The sequence below is a fragment of the Armigeres subalbatus genome, chromosome 3 (genome assembly GCF_024139115.2).
Source record: "Armigeres subalbatus isolate Guangzhou_Male chromosome 3, GZ_Asu_2, whole genome shotgun sequence".
Taxonomy (NCBI): domain Eukaryota; kingdom Metazoa; phylum Arthropoda; class Insecta; order Diptera; family Culicidae; genus Armigeres; species Armigeres subalbatus.
This window is the reverse complement of record NC_085141.1, coordinates 33093285-33108758: the sequence shown is the minus strand read 5'-3', so window position 1 is coordinate 33108758 and position 15474 is coordinate 33093285. Positions and strand designations below refer to the sequence as shown.

Below are 15474 nucleotides of genomic sequence, written 5' to 3'. Positions count from 1 at the left end.
GCATCATCTCGCCGCCGATATTTTTGTATAGGCAAAAATCTTTCATGTGTCATATACTCAAGAAAGAATAAATAATGTTTAGCGTGTTCAGATTCCAATCCCTAGTTCAGATAATTGACAGATAAGAACTGTCATAGTCCTGATAAATAAATCTAGGTATATAAGAAACACTTGTACATAAACATGAGAAGTTTGCTGTTGGGTAAAATAAATATAGATGCTCTCTTCTGTAGCAACTGTTGACCAGACCAGTGCGTTTTCCTTGAACTTTACAGTGGCGACGAGATAAAAAAATTAGTAATTCGCGTGTGAAAGTTGTAAAAAATAGTAGAATAAGTGGCCGTTTCGGATTAGCTTGTGTCGGACGGAGCTAAGGTTGGCTGGTTGAGGAATTAATCGGATGAAAGGTAATTAGTGGACATTGTGCTTTGGGATGTTGTAGGTTGTGATTTGAATTGAAAAGCTATTGAAAGAAGTCAATTGTTTGGGTGGTTGTTTTGTTAACAAAAGAAAGTGAGCTAAGTGTAAAAGATATTATTCCTTTTCTTCTCGTTCATAGCCGGTCAAAAGTGACGCTAGTTCCTTGGCTTAGGGTGGACCCTATTATCCACAGGTCGAGTTAATTTCCTGGTGGCGTCTGAAATTGAAGTTTACCGAAGAGCCTTTGAGCAGGAAAGCTAGGCCAGTTGACCGATAATCCGGATAAGGCTGTACGAAAAAGGATGATTACCGGTGTTGTTGCTGAGTGAATACGTGATACCGGTGCAAAAACGTAATCGTTTGAAAGGCGGAATTATCGACGCACACACGAACTTTTCGGGATTGGGACAATTGGCGTTCAGCAGTACAATAACCACTAGTTTCGGAGGAGACGGGAACTGGAATTCAGCGAGTGAGAACGGTACAAAGGTATGTGAATATATTGTTCCTTTATTTTTGAAGAATATAAGTGATTGCTAGATTTCATTTTGAATTTCAAGTTGTGAACTAATTAGACACAATGGGGCTAATCGGTTCAATTGATCCATATGTTCAAGGTACCTCGTTCTCTCATTATGTCGAACAAATGGAATACATCTTCTCTAGTAACGACATTGTAGAGGGTAAGAAAAAAGATATTTTCCTTAGCTTGTGCGGGATAACGGTGTTCCAGGAATTGAAACGTCTTTATCCTGCGACGGACTTACGAACCGTATCCTACGCGGATATTATAAAAAAATTAAAGGAGAGATATGATAAGGTAGAATCAGACATAGTGATGCGGTATAAGTTTAGATGCAGGGTACAAGGACCAGGTGAAACGAACGAAAATTTTCTTCTAGATGTGAAACTATTGGCTGAAACGTGTGACTTTGGTGAATTTAGAGACTCGGCCATTAGGGATCAATTGGTTTACGGTGTGCATGATAAGGATTTGCAACAGAAGCTTTTAGGTGAGGAGAATTTGACGTTGAAAGTGGCGGAGCGGATTTTAAAACAAAAGAAGTTACAGCAAATAGCTCGCAGGCAATCAATAGGAGCAGCGGAGTGAATTCGGTAAAGCATAGGTTAGGATGGAAGGAAATCAAGGATGAAAGAAAGAATTATGGCGAAAGAGATTTTGAAAGAAGGAGCAGAGAAAAGTATCGAAATGATGATAGAAGATCCCAATACCAAAATGGCGGATATCGTTCTCGATCTAGGTCACAGACAAAGGGACGGTATGCTAACTTTATTTGTCATTTTTGTAAAGCCAGAGGACATATACAAAAAAATTGTTATAAATTCATCAACCAGCAAAAACATCCAGTTAAATTTGTAGGAGACACTGCAAGTGTGGAGGATCCGCATGAGTATTTCAAAAGATTAAGAATGGACTACGATAGCGACGTGGACTCAGGTGATTACTACCCTTGCATGATGATAAAATCAATTAGTAGAGTTAGTGAACCTTGTCTGGTGGAAGTTAACGTTGAGGGTAGACATTTGAAAATGGAGGTTGACAGTGGTTCCTCAGTTTCAGTATTGAGCAAAGCTGATTATTTTCGGAATTTTGACAATATTTATGTAAGAAGCAACCAAAAACGGTTGGTGGTTGTGAATGGGTCAACTTTAAAGGTGCATGGATCGATGATGGTTAATGTGGTGTTAAATTCGAAAAGAGCTAAACTGGAACTAATTGTGATTGATACTGAACATAGTTTTATACCTTTGATTGGGCGGGATTGGTTGGACGTATTTTGTAGTGATTGGAGAAAGATGTTTGCTCGGACTTTATTAGTAAATAATGTTACATTTGTAAATAATTTTGACAAAATTGTGGATGGCTTGAGAACAAAATATGACGTTGTTTTTAACAAAGATTTTACTATGCCGATTAAAGGGTATGAAGCAGACTTGGTACTTCGGGAACAAAATCCTATTTTTAAAAAAGCATATAATGTACCGTACAGACTGCGCGATAAAGTGTTGGGTCTATTGCAAGAATTAGAAAAGGATGGAATTATAACCCCTATCAAAACAAGTTTATGGGCTTCCCCTGTTGTGATTGTACCTAAAAAAGACAACGAAATTAGGTTTGTTATAGACTGTAAAGTATCATTGAACAAGGTACTGATACCAAACACATACCCCCTTCCTACAGCGCAAGATGTGTTTGCATCGTTAGCCGGATGCAGTGTATTTTGTGCGTTGGATTTGACTACAGCATACACACAATTAAAGCTTTCAAAAAAATCAAGAAAAATTGTCGTTATTAATACTATTAGGGGTTTGTTCACTTATAACAGACTTCCCCAAGGGGCATCATCGAGCGCCGCAATTTTCCAACAGATCATGGAAGACATTTTAAAGGGAATTGATTTTGTATTTATTTATCTAGATGACGTGTTGATTGCAGGAAGAACTCCAGAGGAATGCTTGAGTAAACTAGAAGAAGTTTTAAAACGGCTTTCAAAGGAATCAAAGTCAATTATATAAAAAGTTTTTTGTAAAGGAATTACCATTCTTGGGACACATAATTTCAAACAAAGGCCTTCTACCAAATCCTGAAAAAGTTTCCACAATAAAAGCTGCAAAACAACCTGAAAATGTAAATGAACTTAAAGCTTATTTGGGGCTTCTAAATTATTATAACAAATTTCTTCCAAACCTTTCTAGGACGTTGTACCCCCTGTATGGACTATTGAAAAAAAATGTTAGGTATGAATGGAGTTCCAAATGTGAAACATCATTCCAGGAATCTAAAGATAAATTACTGGCTGCAAATATACTCACTCACTATGACCCTAAGAAACCTATAGTCGTTAGCACGGATGCGTCCTCTTATGGGTTGGGGGGAGTTATTTCGCATATTATCGATGGAAAAGAGCAGCCGATTTGGTTTACTTCGTTCTCATTGAACAGTGCCCAAAAAGTTTATCCCATATTACACTTGGAAGCTTTGGCAGTGGTGTCAACGGTCAAGAAGTTTCATAAATTTTTGTATGGCCAGAGATTCACAATTTATACGGATCACAAGCCGCTTTTAGGTATATTGGGGAAATCGGGAAAAAATTCAATTTATGTAACGCGGCTCCAGAGATATGTCATGGATTTGGCTATTTACGATTACGTCATAGAATATAGGCCAGCGGAGAAACAAGGAAATGCTGACTTCTGTTCAAGGTTTCCATTGAAAAATGAGGTTTCGTGTGATCCAGAGTGCAACTATGTAAAATCATTGAATTTGACTGACGGGTGTCCAGTAGATTATGTGCTAGTAGCGAAAGAAACCAAAACTGACTCATTTTTGCAACAGATTCTCTCTTACATAAAAAATGGTTGGCCGAAAAGACTCCAGATTTGCTACCGGAACGTTTATGCACAAAAGCAGGATTTAGATGAAGTAGAGGGATGTTTATTATTTCAAGATCGAGTTGTGGTACCCGCTAATCTTCAGAGGAAAGTTTTAGAACTTCTACATGTCAACCATAACGGCATTATTAAAATGAAGCAGATGGCCAGAAAGACTGTTTATTGGTTTGGGATCAATAAAGATGTAGAAGACTTCGTAAATCACTGTGAGACGTGTTTGAAGATGACTAATGTTCCAGGAGCTAAAGAAACACACAAGTGGATTCCTACCTTAAAGCCATTTAGCAGAATTCACGCTGATTTTTTCTTCTTCAAGGGACATACTTTGTTGTTGATAGTTGACAGTTGTTCCAAATGGTTGGAAATTGAAATAATGGATTCAGGTACAAGCGCAGATAGAGTTCTGAGGAAAATGGCTGGAATATTTGCCAGGTATGGGTTACCTGACATGGTGGTGACCGATAATGGGCCGCCTTTCAATTCCAGCGCTTTTATTCATATATGGAGAAACAAGGTATAAGAGTTCTTAGAAGCCCGCCCTTTCACCCTCAAAGTAATGGGCAGGCGGAAAGGCTGGTGGGAGTTTTGAAAAAGTTTTTGATCGATCCTAAAATGCTGTCATTGAATCTACAGGACAAAATTGATTATTTTCTTATCAATTATAGGAATACTTGCCTAGAGTCTGGGGTGACACCTTCTGACAAAGTATTAGGTTATAAACCAAAACTATTGTTAGATTTGTTAAACCCCAATAAATCATTTAAAAAACAATTGGAATATCCGCCATTTGAAAATACTGTAATGGGGAAAATATTAATGGTACTCAGAAAGATCCTTTTGGAAAATTAGTACCAGGCGACAAGGTTTACTATAGGAATCCGAATATTTCTGAAACTCAAAGATGGGTGGAAGCTAAATTTACTAAAAAGAGTTTCCACGAATGTTTTACAGATTGCCATCGGAGCCCATCTCCTAACGGCCCACAGGGGGCAGATAAAGCTTGTCAAAACGAATGAACGGAGGCGAAATGTTTCGCTTCAAGCTGGAGGAGAAGAAGCGCCCGTACGGACACATAAGAGGAAGTTTGTCGATTCCGATGAAGATGAGCCGTTTCACGGTTTCGATGCTGAGGCTCCACCACCCGCCAGAAATGAATTACATCCGGGAGCGTTACAAGAAAGTGTTGATGTTTTTCCATCAGGAAGTTCGAAGCCTTCAGTTACATTAAGGCGTTCGAATAGAAAGAAACAGAAGTCAAATGATCATGAATTTGTGTACTATTAAGTAGTTAGGTGTTACTAAAGAAAGTATTAAGTATCAAATTTAGTTAACAAGTGCCATCATGAATTACAGTTATAAAACTCACGATCTAAATATAAAGTTACATATATGGACACCTTCGAATTTTGCGAAAATATTGTTCAGAGAAAGAGTGGTATAATAATTAACTAAATAAGGGAGGAGTTGTCATATACTCAAGAAAGAATAAATAATGTTTAGCGTGTTCAGATTCCAATCCCTAGTTCAGATAATTGACAGATAAGAACTGTCATAGTCCTGATAAATAAATCTAGGTATATAAGAAACACTTGTACATAAACATGAGAAGTTTGCTGTTGGGTAAAATAAATATAGATGCTCTCTTCTGTAGCAACTGTTGACCAGACCAGTGCGTTTTCCTTGAACTTTACATCATGCCGTTGAAATTTGTACGGTTTTACTTTACTCAATATCGTATTTTTACAACTGTCAACAATAGATTTCGCTAGTATTGACGATGATGAAGATTTTTCAGCTGATGTTCACTATGAGTTACGTCTGTTTGTTTGTGCCACTAGGCCTACTTCTATATCTACCCGCAACCATGTACTTTATTTTGGTAGAGCTAATGGTTAAGCCTCTTCCAGGATGCATTTATTGGGGGGTGTTCTGACTTGTCAAAATCCCCAACACAGATTTGGATTTTTGTATGGAATCTATGCTCGTTTGTTTACGTTTTGCCCTGAAAATTAATGTCCCCACCTTGGGCTGGTTATTCCCATCAACTGACGAAGTCGAATAACCTGTACATGAGGGAAGATCGGGTAACCAACCCCGGTGGGAATTAGGGTCGTATGCTGACAGGGAAGGGGTGTTTGCTCCTCTCCGGAGGGGCAAATCTTACTGAGCGTCTGTTCTCCATGTCAGGATCGGCTCACAACAGCGTCTATTCTCCATGTTAGGGGCGGCTGATCATTGTCCGAGTGCCAGCGAGGGACTCTAAGTGAAACTGTGCACCATGGTCCACCGGGAATAAGGAGGAATGGTCCTCCGGAAATTTAGGGAGTTTGGTGTCAGGCCATGCAAGCCAGCCTTTAAAAAACATACGCAACACACAATCAACAAGAGAGTACGGACCGGAACCTTCGGCGAAGACCACTGCGACGAAAAGGGACTAGCGATTGGAAACTCGGTTCGTGGAACTGCAAATCTCTCAACTTCATCGGGAGCACACGCATACTCGCCGATGTGCTCAAGAATCGTGGATTCGGCATCGTAGCGCTGCAGGAGGTTTGTTGGAAGGGATCAATGGTGCGAACGTTTAGAGGTAATCATACTATCTACCAGAGCTGCGGCAACACACACGAGCTGGAAACAGCTTTCATAGTGATGGGCGATATCCAAAGGAGCGTGATCGGGTGGTGTCCGATTAATGAAAGAATGTGCAGGTTGAGGATCAAAGGCCTGTTTTTCAACTTCAGCATAATCAACGTCCATAGCCCACACTCCGGAAGCACTGATGATGATAAGGACGCATTCTACGCGCAGCTGGAACGTGAGTACGACAGCTGCCCAAGCCACGACGTCAAAATCATCATAGGAGATTTGAACGCTCAGATTGGCCAAGAGGAGGAGTTTAGACCGACTATTGGAAAGTTCAGCGCTCACCGGCTGACGAACGAAAACGGCCTACGACTAATTGATTTCGCCGCCTCCAAGTATATGGCCATTCGCAGCACCTACTTCCAACACAGCCTCCCATGTCGGTACACCTGGAGATCATCACTGCAGACAGAATCACAAATCGACCACGTTCTGATTGATGGATGGCACTTCTCCGACATTATCGACGTCACGACATATCGTGGCGCTAACATCGATTCTGACCACTATCTGGTGATGGTTAAACTGCGCCCAAAACTATTTGTCATCAACAATGTTAACAATGTTCTGCACCGACGACCTTTTTCTTGAGAGGTACCCCTCCGAACTTTTGCATTAATTGAGGTACCCCCTATGATTTTTTGCTGTAAATAAAAATAATCGTTACTCTTCAAGTATATGAAAAATAGACCTGAAAACTAACGGAATATATGGCTCTCCATAAACTTTTCTGAAATTTTCATTTTTTTAATCTTCCCTATTAAAATTAAGCTCTTACATCTAGGGACTGTTTTGACTATTGAAGGCTTCCGAGTATATTGAAAGGAAGCTTCCGAGCCTTTTGGAAGTAGGATTCCGCGCCTCTTCCGAGAGAACCTTCCAAGCGTCTTGAAGATAGGCTTCCGAGTCTCTTGAAAGGCGGCTTTCAAACCATCTAAAAGGAGGCGTCCGAGCATCTTTAAAAGAAGCCTCTGAGCTGCTTTAAGGTATGCTTCCAAGCCTCTTGAAAAAAGAATTCCGAGCCCCTTGAAGAGAGGGTTCCGAGCTTCTCGAAAGAAGGCTTCTATCCCATCATGGGAGGCTTCCAAGCGTTTTGAAAGTAGGCTTCCGAGCCTCTTGAAATGAGGCTTTCGAGCCTCTTGAATGGAGTTATTCGAGCCTCTTGAAAGGAGTTATTCGAGCCTCTTGAAAGGAGGCTTCCGAACCTCTTGAAAAGAGGCTTCCGAGCCTCTTGAAAGGAGGCTTCCGAGCCTCTTGAAAGGAGGCTTCCGAGCCTCTTGAAAGGAGGCTTCCGAGCCTCTTGAAAGGAGGCTTCCGAGCCTCTTGAAAGGAGGCTTCCGAGCCTCTTGAAAGGAGGCTTCCAAGCCTCTTGAAAGGAGGCTTCTGAGCCTCTTGAAAGGAGGCTGAGCCTCTTGAAAGGAGGCTGAGCCTCTTGAAAGGAGGCTTCCTGAGCCTCTTGAAAGGAGGCTTGAGCCTCTTGAAAGGAGGCTTCCGAGCCTCTTGAAAGGAGGCTTGGAGCCTCTTGAAAGGAGGCTTCTGAGCCTCTTGAAGGAGGCTTCCTGAGCCTCTTGAAAGGAGGCTTCCGAGCCTCTTGAAGGAGGCTCTGAGCCTCTTGAAAGGAGGCTCTGAGCCTCTTGAAAGGAGGCCTGAGCCTCTTGAAAGGAGGCTTCCAGAGCCTCTTGAAGGAGGCTGAGCCTCTTGAAAGGAGGCTTCCGAGCCTCTTGAAAGGAGGCTTCCAGAGCCTCTTGAAGGAGGCTTCCGGGCCTCTTGAAAGGAGGCTTGAGCCTCTTGAAAGGAGGCTTCTGAGCCTCTTGAAAGGAGGCCTGAGCCTCTTGAAAGGAGGCTTCTGAGCCTCTTGAAAGGAGGCTTCTGAGCCTCTTGAAAGGAGGCTCTGAGCCTCTTGAAGGAGGCTTCCAGGCCTCTTGAAAGGAGGCTTCCTGAGCCTCTTGGAAGGAGGCTTCGAGCCCTCTTGAAAGAGGCTTCTGAGCCTCTTGAAAGGAGGCTTCTGAGCTCTTGAAAGGAGGCTTCTGAGGCCTCTTGAAAGAAGGCTTCCAGAACCTCTTGAAAGGAGGCTTCTGAGCCTCTTGAAAGGAGGCTCTGAGCCTCTTGAAATGAGGCTTGAGCCTCTTGAATGGAGGCTTCCAGGCCTCTTGAAAGGAGTTATTCGAGCCTCTTGAAAGGAGGCTTCCGAGCCTCTTGAAAGGAGGCTTCCGAGCCTCTTGAAAGGAGGCTTCCGAGCCTCTTGAAAGGAGGCTTCCGAGCCTCTTGAAAGGAGGCTTCCGGGCCTCTTGAAAGGAGGCGCCGGAGCCTCTTGAAAGGAGGCTTCCGAGCCTCTTGAAAGGAGGCTTCCGAGCCTCTTGAAAGGAGGCTTCCGAGCCTCTTGAAAGGAGGCTTCCGAGCCTCTTGAAAGGAGGCTTCCGAGCCTCTTGAAAGGAGGCTCCGAGCCTCTTGAAAGGAGGCTCCGAGCCTCTTGAAAGGAGGCTCCGAGCCTCTTGAAAGGAGGCTTCCGAGCCTCTTGAAAGGAGGCTTCCGAGCCTCTTGAAAGGAGGCTTCCGAGCCTCTTGAAAGGAGGCTTCCGAGCCTCTTGAAAGGAGGCTTTCGAGCTCTTTGAAAGGAGGCTTTGAGCCTCTTGAAAGGAGGCTTCTGAGCTCTCTTGAAAGGAGGCCTGAGGCCTCTTGAAAGGAGGCTTCTGAGCCTCTTGAAAGGAGGCTTCCAGAGCCTCTTGAAAGGAGGCTTGAGCTCTTGAAAGGAGGCTTCCTGAGCCTCTTGAAAGGAGGCTTCCTGAGCCTCTTGAAAGGAGGCTTCCTGAGCCTCTTGAAAGGAGGCTTCTGAGCCTCTTGAAAGGAGGCTTCCTGAGCCTCTTGAAAGGAGGCTTCTGAGCCTCTTGAAAGGAGGCTTCCGAGCCTCTTGAAAGGAGGCTCTGAGCCTCTTGAAAGGAGGCTCTGAGCCTCTTGAAAGGAGGCTTCCAGAGCCTCTTGATTGGAGGCTTCCGAGCCACTTGAAAGGGGGCTACAGAGTGTCTTGAAAGGAGGCGTCTGCACCCCTTGAAAGGAGGCTTCTGAGCCTCTTGAAAGGAGGCTTCCGAGCCTCTTGAAAGGAGGCTTCAGAGCCTCTTGAAAGGAGGCTTCCTGAGCCTCTTGAAAGGAGGCTTCTGAGCTCTTGAAAGGAGGCTTCCTGAGCTTTGAAAGGAGGCTTCTGAGCCTCTTGAAAGGAGGCTTCGAGCCTCTTGAAAGGAGGCTTCTGAGCCTCTTGAAAGGAGGCTCTGAGCCTCTTGAAAGGAGGCTTCTGAGCCTCTTGAAAGGAGGCTTCCTGAGCCTCTTGAAAGGAGGCTTCCTGAGCTCTCTTGAAAGGAGGCTTCTGAGCCTCTTGAAAGGAGGCTTCTGAGCCTCTTGAAAGGAGGCTCTGAGCCTCTTGGAAAGGAGGCCTGAGCCTCTTGAAAGGAGGCTTCCTGAGTTCTTGAAAGGAGGCTTCCTGAGCCTCTTGAAAGGAGGCTTCTGAGCCTCTTGAAAGGAGGCTTCTGAGCCTCTTGAAAGGAGGCTTCTGAGCCTCTTGAAAGGAGGCTTCTGAGCCTCTTGAAAGGAGGCCTGAGCCTCTTGAAAGGAGGCTTCTGAGCCTCTTGAAAGGAGGCTTCCTGAGCCTCTTGAAAGGAGGCTTCTGAGCCTCTTGAAAGGAGGCTTCCTGAGCCTCTTGAAAGGAGGCTTGAGGCCTCTTGAAAGGAGGCCTGAGCCTCTTGAAAGGAGGCTTCCTGAGCCTCTTGAAAGGAGGCTTCTGAGCCTCTTGAAAGGAGGCTTCCTGAGCCTCTTGAAAGGAGGCTTCCGAGCCTCTTGAAAGGAGGCTTTGAGCCTCTTGAAGGAGGCTTCAGGCCTCTTGAAAGGAGGCTTCCAGGCCTCTTGAAAGGAGGCTTCCAGGCCTCTTGAAAGGAGGCTTCTGAGCCTCTTGAAAGGAGGCTTCCGAGCCTCTTGAAAGGAGGCTCTGAGCCTCTTGAAAGGAGGCTTCAGGCCTCTTGAAAGGAGGCTTCTGAGCCTCTTGAAAGGAGGCCTGAGCCTCTTGAAAGGAGGCTTCTGAGCCTCTTGAAAGGAGGCTTCTGAGCCTCTTGAAAGGAGGCTTCTGAGCCTCTTGAAAGGAGGCTTCCTGAGCCTCTTGAAAGGAGGCTTGAGCCTCTTGAAAGGAGGCTTCTGAGTCTTGAAAGGAGGCTTCTGAGCCTCTTGAAAGGAGGCTTCCTGAGCCTCTTGAAAGGAGGCTTCCTGAGCCTCTTGAAAGGAGGCTTCTGAGCCTCTTGAAAGGAGGCTTCTGAGCCTCTTGAAAGGAGGCTGAGCCTCTTGAAAGGAGGCTCTGAGCCTCTTGAAAGGAGGCTTCTGAGCCTCTTGAAAGGAGGCTTCTGAGCCTCTTGAAAGGAGGCTTCCGAGCCTCTTGAAAGGAGGCTTCCAGGCCTCTTGAAAGGAGGCTCTGAGCCTCTTGAAAGGAGGCTTCCAGGCCTCTTGAAAGGAGGCTTGAGCCTCTTGAAAGGAGGCTTCTGAGCCTCTTGAAAGGAGGCTTCTGAGCCCTCTTGAAAGGGAGGGCTTCTGAGGCCTCTTGAAAGGAGGCTTCTGAGCCTCTTGAAAGGAGGCTTCTGAGCCTCTTGAAAGGAGGCTCTGAGCCTCTTGAAAGGAGGCTTCTGAGCCTCTTGAAAGGAGGCTGCTGAGCCTCTTGAAAGGAGGCTTCTGAGCCTCTTGAAAGGAGGCTTCCGAGCCTCTTGAAAGGAGGCTTCCGGAGCCTCTTGAAAGGAGGCTTCCAGGCCTCTTGAAAGGAGGCTTCCGAGCCTCTTGAAAGGAGGCTTGAGCCTCTTGAAAGGAGGCTTCTGAGCCTCTTGAAAGGAGGCTTCTGAGCCTCTTGAAAGGAGGCTTCAGGCCTCTTGAAAGGAGGCTCTGAGCCTCTTGAAAGGAGGCTTCCAGGCCTCTTGAAAGGAGGCTTCTGAGCCTCTTGAAAGGAGGCTTGAGCCTCTTGAAAGGAGGCTTCCGAGCCTCTTGAAAGGAGGCTTCCAGGCCTCTTGAAAGGAGGCTTCTGAGCCTCTTGAAAGGAGGCTTCTGAGCCTCTTGAAAGGAGGCTTCCTGAGCCTCTTGAAAGGAGGCTTCTGAGCCTCTTGAAAGGAGGCCTGAGCCTCTTGAAAGGAGGCTTCCGAGCCTCTTGAAAGGAGGCTTCTGAGCCTCTTGAAAGGAGGCTTTGAGCCTCTTGAAAGGAGGCTTCCGAGGCCTCTTGAAAGGAGGCTTCTGAGCCTCTTGAAAGGAGGCTCTGAGCCTCTTGAAGGAGGCTTCCAGAGCTCTTGAAAGGAGGCTTCTGAGCCTCTTGAAAGGAGGCTTCTGAGCCTCTTGAAAGGAGGCTTGAGCCTCTTGAAAGGAGGCTTCCGAGCCTCTTGAAAGGAGGCTTCCTGAGCCTCTTGAAAGGAGGCTTCTGAGCCTCTTGAAAGGAGGCTTCCGAGCCTCTTGAAAGGAGGCTTCCTGAGCCTCTTGAAAGGAGGCTTCCGAGCTCTTGAAAGGAGGCTTGAGCCTCTTGAAAGGAGGCTCTGAGCCTCTTGAAAGGAGGCTTCTGAGCCTCTTGAAAGGAGGCTTCCGGAGCCTCTTGAAAGGAGGCTTCTGAGGCCTCTTGAAAGGAGGCTCTGAGCCTCTTGAAAGGAGGCTTCGCAGCCTCTTGAAAGGAGGCTTCGGAGCCTCTTGAAAGGAGGCTTCCGAGCCTCTTGAAAGGAGGCTTCCGAGCCTCTTGAAAGGAGGCTTCCGAGCCTCTTGAAAGGAGGCTTCCGAGCCTCTTGAAAGGAGGCTTCCGAGCCTCTTGAAAGGAGGCTTCCGAGCCACTTGAAAGGAGGCTTCCGAGCTTCCTGAAAGACCATACGAGCCATTTTATGGAAGGATTCCGGAAGGCTTCGAGCCTTTTGAAAAAAGGCATCGAGCCTTTTGAAAGAAAAAGCAGAAACAAAAATTATAGAAAAAAGCTTGGCTTTAGGGCCTCTGAAAAAAAGTTTACGAACCTCTTAAAATGAGGCTTCCGGGTCACTTGAAAGGAGGCTTCCGAGCTGCTTGGAAGGCGATTTCCAAGAAGCGTTGAAGAATTCTTCCAATTCTCTTGCAACGAAGCAACTGAGCTTTTCGGGAAAAAGTTTCCATGTCTCCCAAATGGAGGCTTTCAAATTTGTAGACTCTAGATTACATTCTGTTTTAGCCTGGTAGATTTCATTTTTGTCTCACAACCTTTCATCCTGTGTACTGGTTGTGGAGGTCAGGATTCAATAGGCCATGATCTACTGATCGCCATGCATATTAAGTACAAGACAAAGTTTAAAAATAAAAATGAAATACAAAATTGTCAAAACCATTTCAATAAGTTTTGATTCAAATTGTAATTCATCCGCCATTAAGCATTTCGACATTTCAATAATAATCGAAAAACACTGCTGGCAGAGCAAGATTACTTTTGACAGATATCGAATAATTAATTGCATATTATTCGGCAACTCGGCCGTACGAAAACCATTTTTTTTTTGTTAAATATCTTGGCTGTGCATATGCACCCCAACAAACATTCACTAGTTTAACTAACATCAGTGTGATGATTCAGTTCAGCACTGTGTTGAATTATGTCTGTACTATTTCTTATCGCAACTTCTGTTCAGGCATTGTTCACACAATTCTGGAGAAGTTATACAGCTATAACATCTCGTTTTGAAAAACAACTTTATTACCTGATTCGTAAAACCTTTAATAAGCATTTTACTTAGCCTTAATTCAGCTACATGTAAATTCTTCGAAAATAATAACGCATTGAGAGTAGCATCATCAAGATCTCCAATACGTTCATTGCAATTGCTATTTTCATATAATCATTTTAAAATTTTCCTAAATCGGGTCTCGAACTGCTGACATTTGATCATCCGCCGGTAACGTTGCCATCCGCGCCATCCTTGATTTGTAAGTTATGGCTTACTCAATGCAAAACATAAATAATCGTATGGCTGAATATGAATCATAATTGGACTCTTAATCAACAAGTCAATCTGTTAAACAACAGTTTGTTAATAACTGTACAAGATTTTTATTTCAACCATTGTTCAGCCAGTAATAACCATTCAACACTGGGGGAAAATATAAGAAAATAATGTCAAAACGATAAAATAAAATTCGTCTCCAACGATGGGGTTCATGAAAATTTAATGATTTTATGTTCGACCTTGCTCGGAATTTCTGAATAACCGGTTGCGATATGATTGTGCCATCAATACCACACATGCAGCGAGAAAATAACTACACATATCGACATTTATTTACATATAGAAAAACAACTAGTACACAGGAAATCTATAACAGACATGCAATATGGTAGATTTTTTATGATTTTTTATTGTGTTCATTTCCGCACAACTTTATACAACAACTGCATGAATTTTCTTCATTGCTCCAACAATTTTGTTCGTTATAATCTTCAACATCTTTATACCTAGCTCAGGAATTAATTATGTATCACGAAACAATTATGTATTTCCCCATGAATATAAAAAGCCTGAGTGTTCTTGACAATTAATCCAACAATGTCTTGAAAATGAATTATTATTTTCCTATCCAAATATCATCAATTCAAGCCATCGCGATTTTCTTTCAAACGGAAAAAGCATAAACTATATTATAATGTTTTCTTCCACTGTGCGATAGATCCGGTAAAGGTGAAATCCAATGGTTAAGAAGGATGTCTAATGCTTGTTTATTAATCTACTATTCAAACTAATTTCGACCACCCTTTCAGAGAATTACATCATAGTCGAACAGAGAATTTTGAAAATCATTAGTTCAACACATTGATAAACTTCCCAATGTACTGAAATGTGATAAAACTAAAACGTTAGTTCGACCTCAAATAAAGGTGGTAAACAAATAAATAGGCCAAATCGAATATTAGTTGCATCAAATGCTGAGATGAAATCTGTCTAACGAATTATTCAGCATCCATTTTATTCAGCTATGAAGATTACAAATAAACAATAATTCAACTTAGATGCTTATTTGTAGCTTGCCGTTGTTTGTTGGGACACCACATGTCTCGAAATGGACAAATTGATATGAAATTTGCGAAAAAGAATCCACGAGTCTTGGAGGGACTCGAACCCTCAACCTCCTACTCTCTAGATAGGCGTGATAACCCCTACATAACAAGGCCACTTAAAGGTCACGTTTGTGGAAAAGCCATCGGAATCCAAGTACCAACCTCCACCGCGGTTAGCTCTCTGTTTTGCAAATTGAATATCTTTCAGATGCTTGATTTGTCCAATCTCCACATGTGCTTTACTGTTGTATATCCACAGTCAAGCGAGTGCACATTGTTTATTAAACGAGAGGATCGCACTCCATGCCCCCAACAACAGGCTGGGCGGACTGGTATAGAATGCGAATCAATCGCACTCTGCTGTGCCAAAGGCTTGCTTGGCTAAAGCATTTGATGAGTTTGATTGCCTTACGTAAGCGGTCGCGTGTACTCAGACGACTAATGACGGTGAAAGACCGACACTTGATTATCACGCCTATCTAGAAAGTAGGAGGTTGAGGGTTCGAGTCCCTCCAAGACACGTGGATTCTTTTTCGCAAATTTCATATCAATTTGTCCATTTCGAAACATGTGCTGTGCATATGCACAGCCAAGATATTTAACAAAAAAAAAAGATATCGAATCATTTTCCATCGATGTCCTATTGGATTTGCTGGGTAGCACCAGCCATTCATATGACTGGGTGATTTTTTAATTTTCGAACTGCCACTTTTAAGTTTAAGTGACGCTACGCCGTCTGGCAAGGTTGCCAGAACAGGAACATTATTTTTCAACTTATTCAGCATTTCCTCAGTAATTAATTGAAAACAACTATGAATTATACGGTCATCAAGCTTAAGATCAAGCTCAATTTCCTCAGCAATTAATTGAAAGCTTTTCTATTCCCGCCACTGCATATGTATGTATCCTGTGTGGCAAGTACATGTACAAGTACAT

The 15474-nt window shown here is 43.6% G+C and overlaps 1 long non-coding RNA gene across 2 annotated transcripts; it reads left to right on the top strand.

The window, feature by feature from the left end:
* Positions 1–93: 93 nt before the first annotated feature.
* Positions 94–5490, top strand: LOC134220269 (uncharacterized). 2 transcript variants are annotated; one of them, XR_009981827.1, is made up of 5 exons: positions 94–407; positions 560–909; positions 981–1103; positions 1777–1879; positions 4786–5490. It is a non-coding gene; the product is annotated as an uncharacterized LOC134220269 (long non-coding RNA). The 2 variants fall into 2 exon arrangements; XR_009981826.1 differs by lacking the exons at positions 981–1103; positions 1777–1879.
* Positions 5491–15474: the final 9984 nt, after the last annotated feature.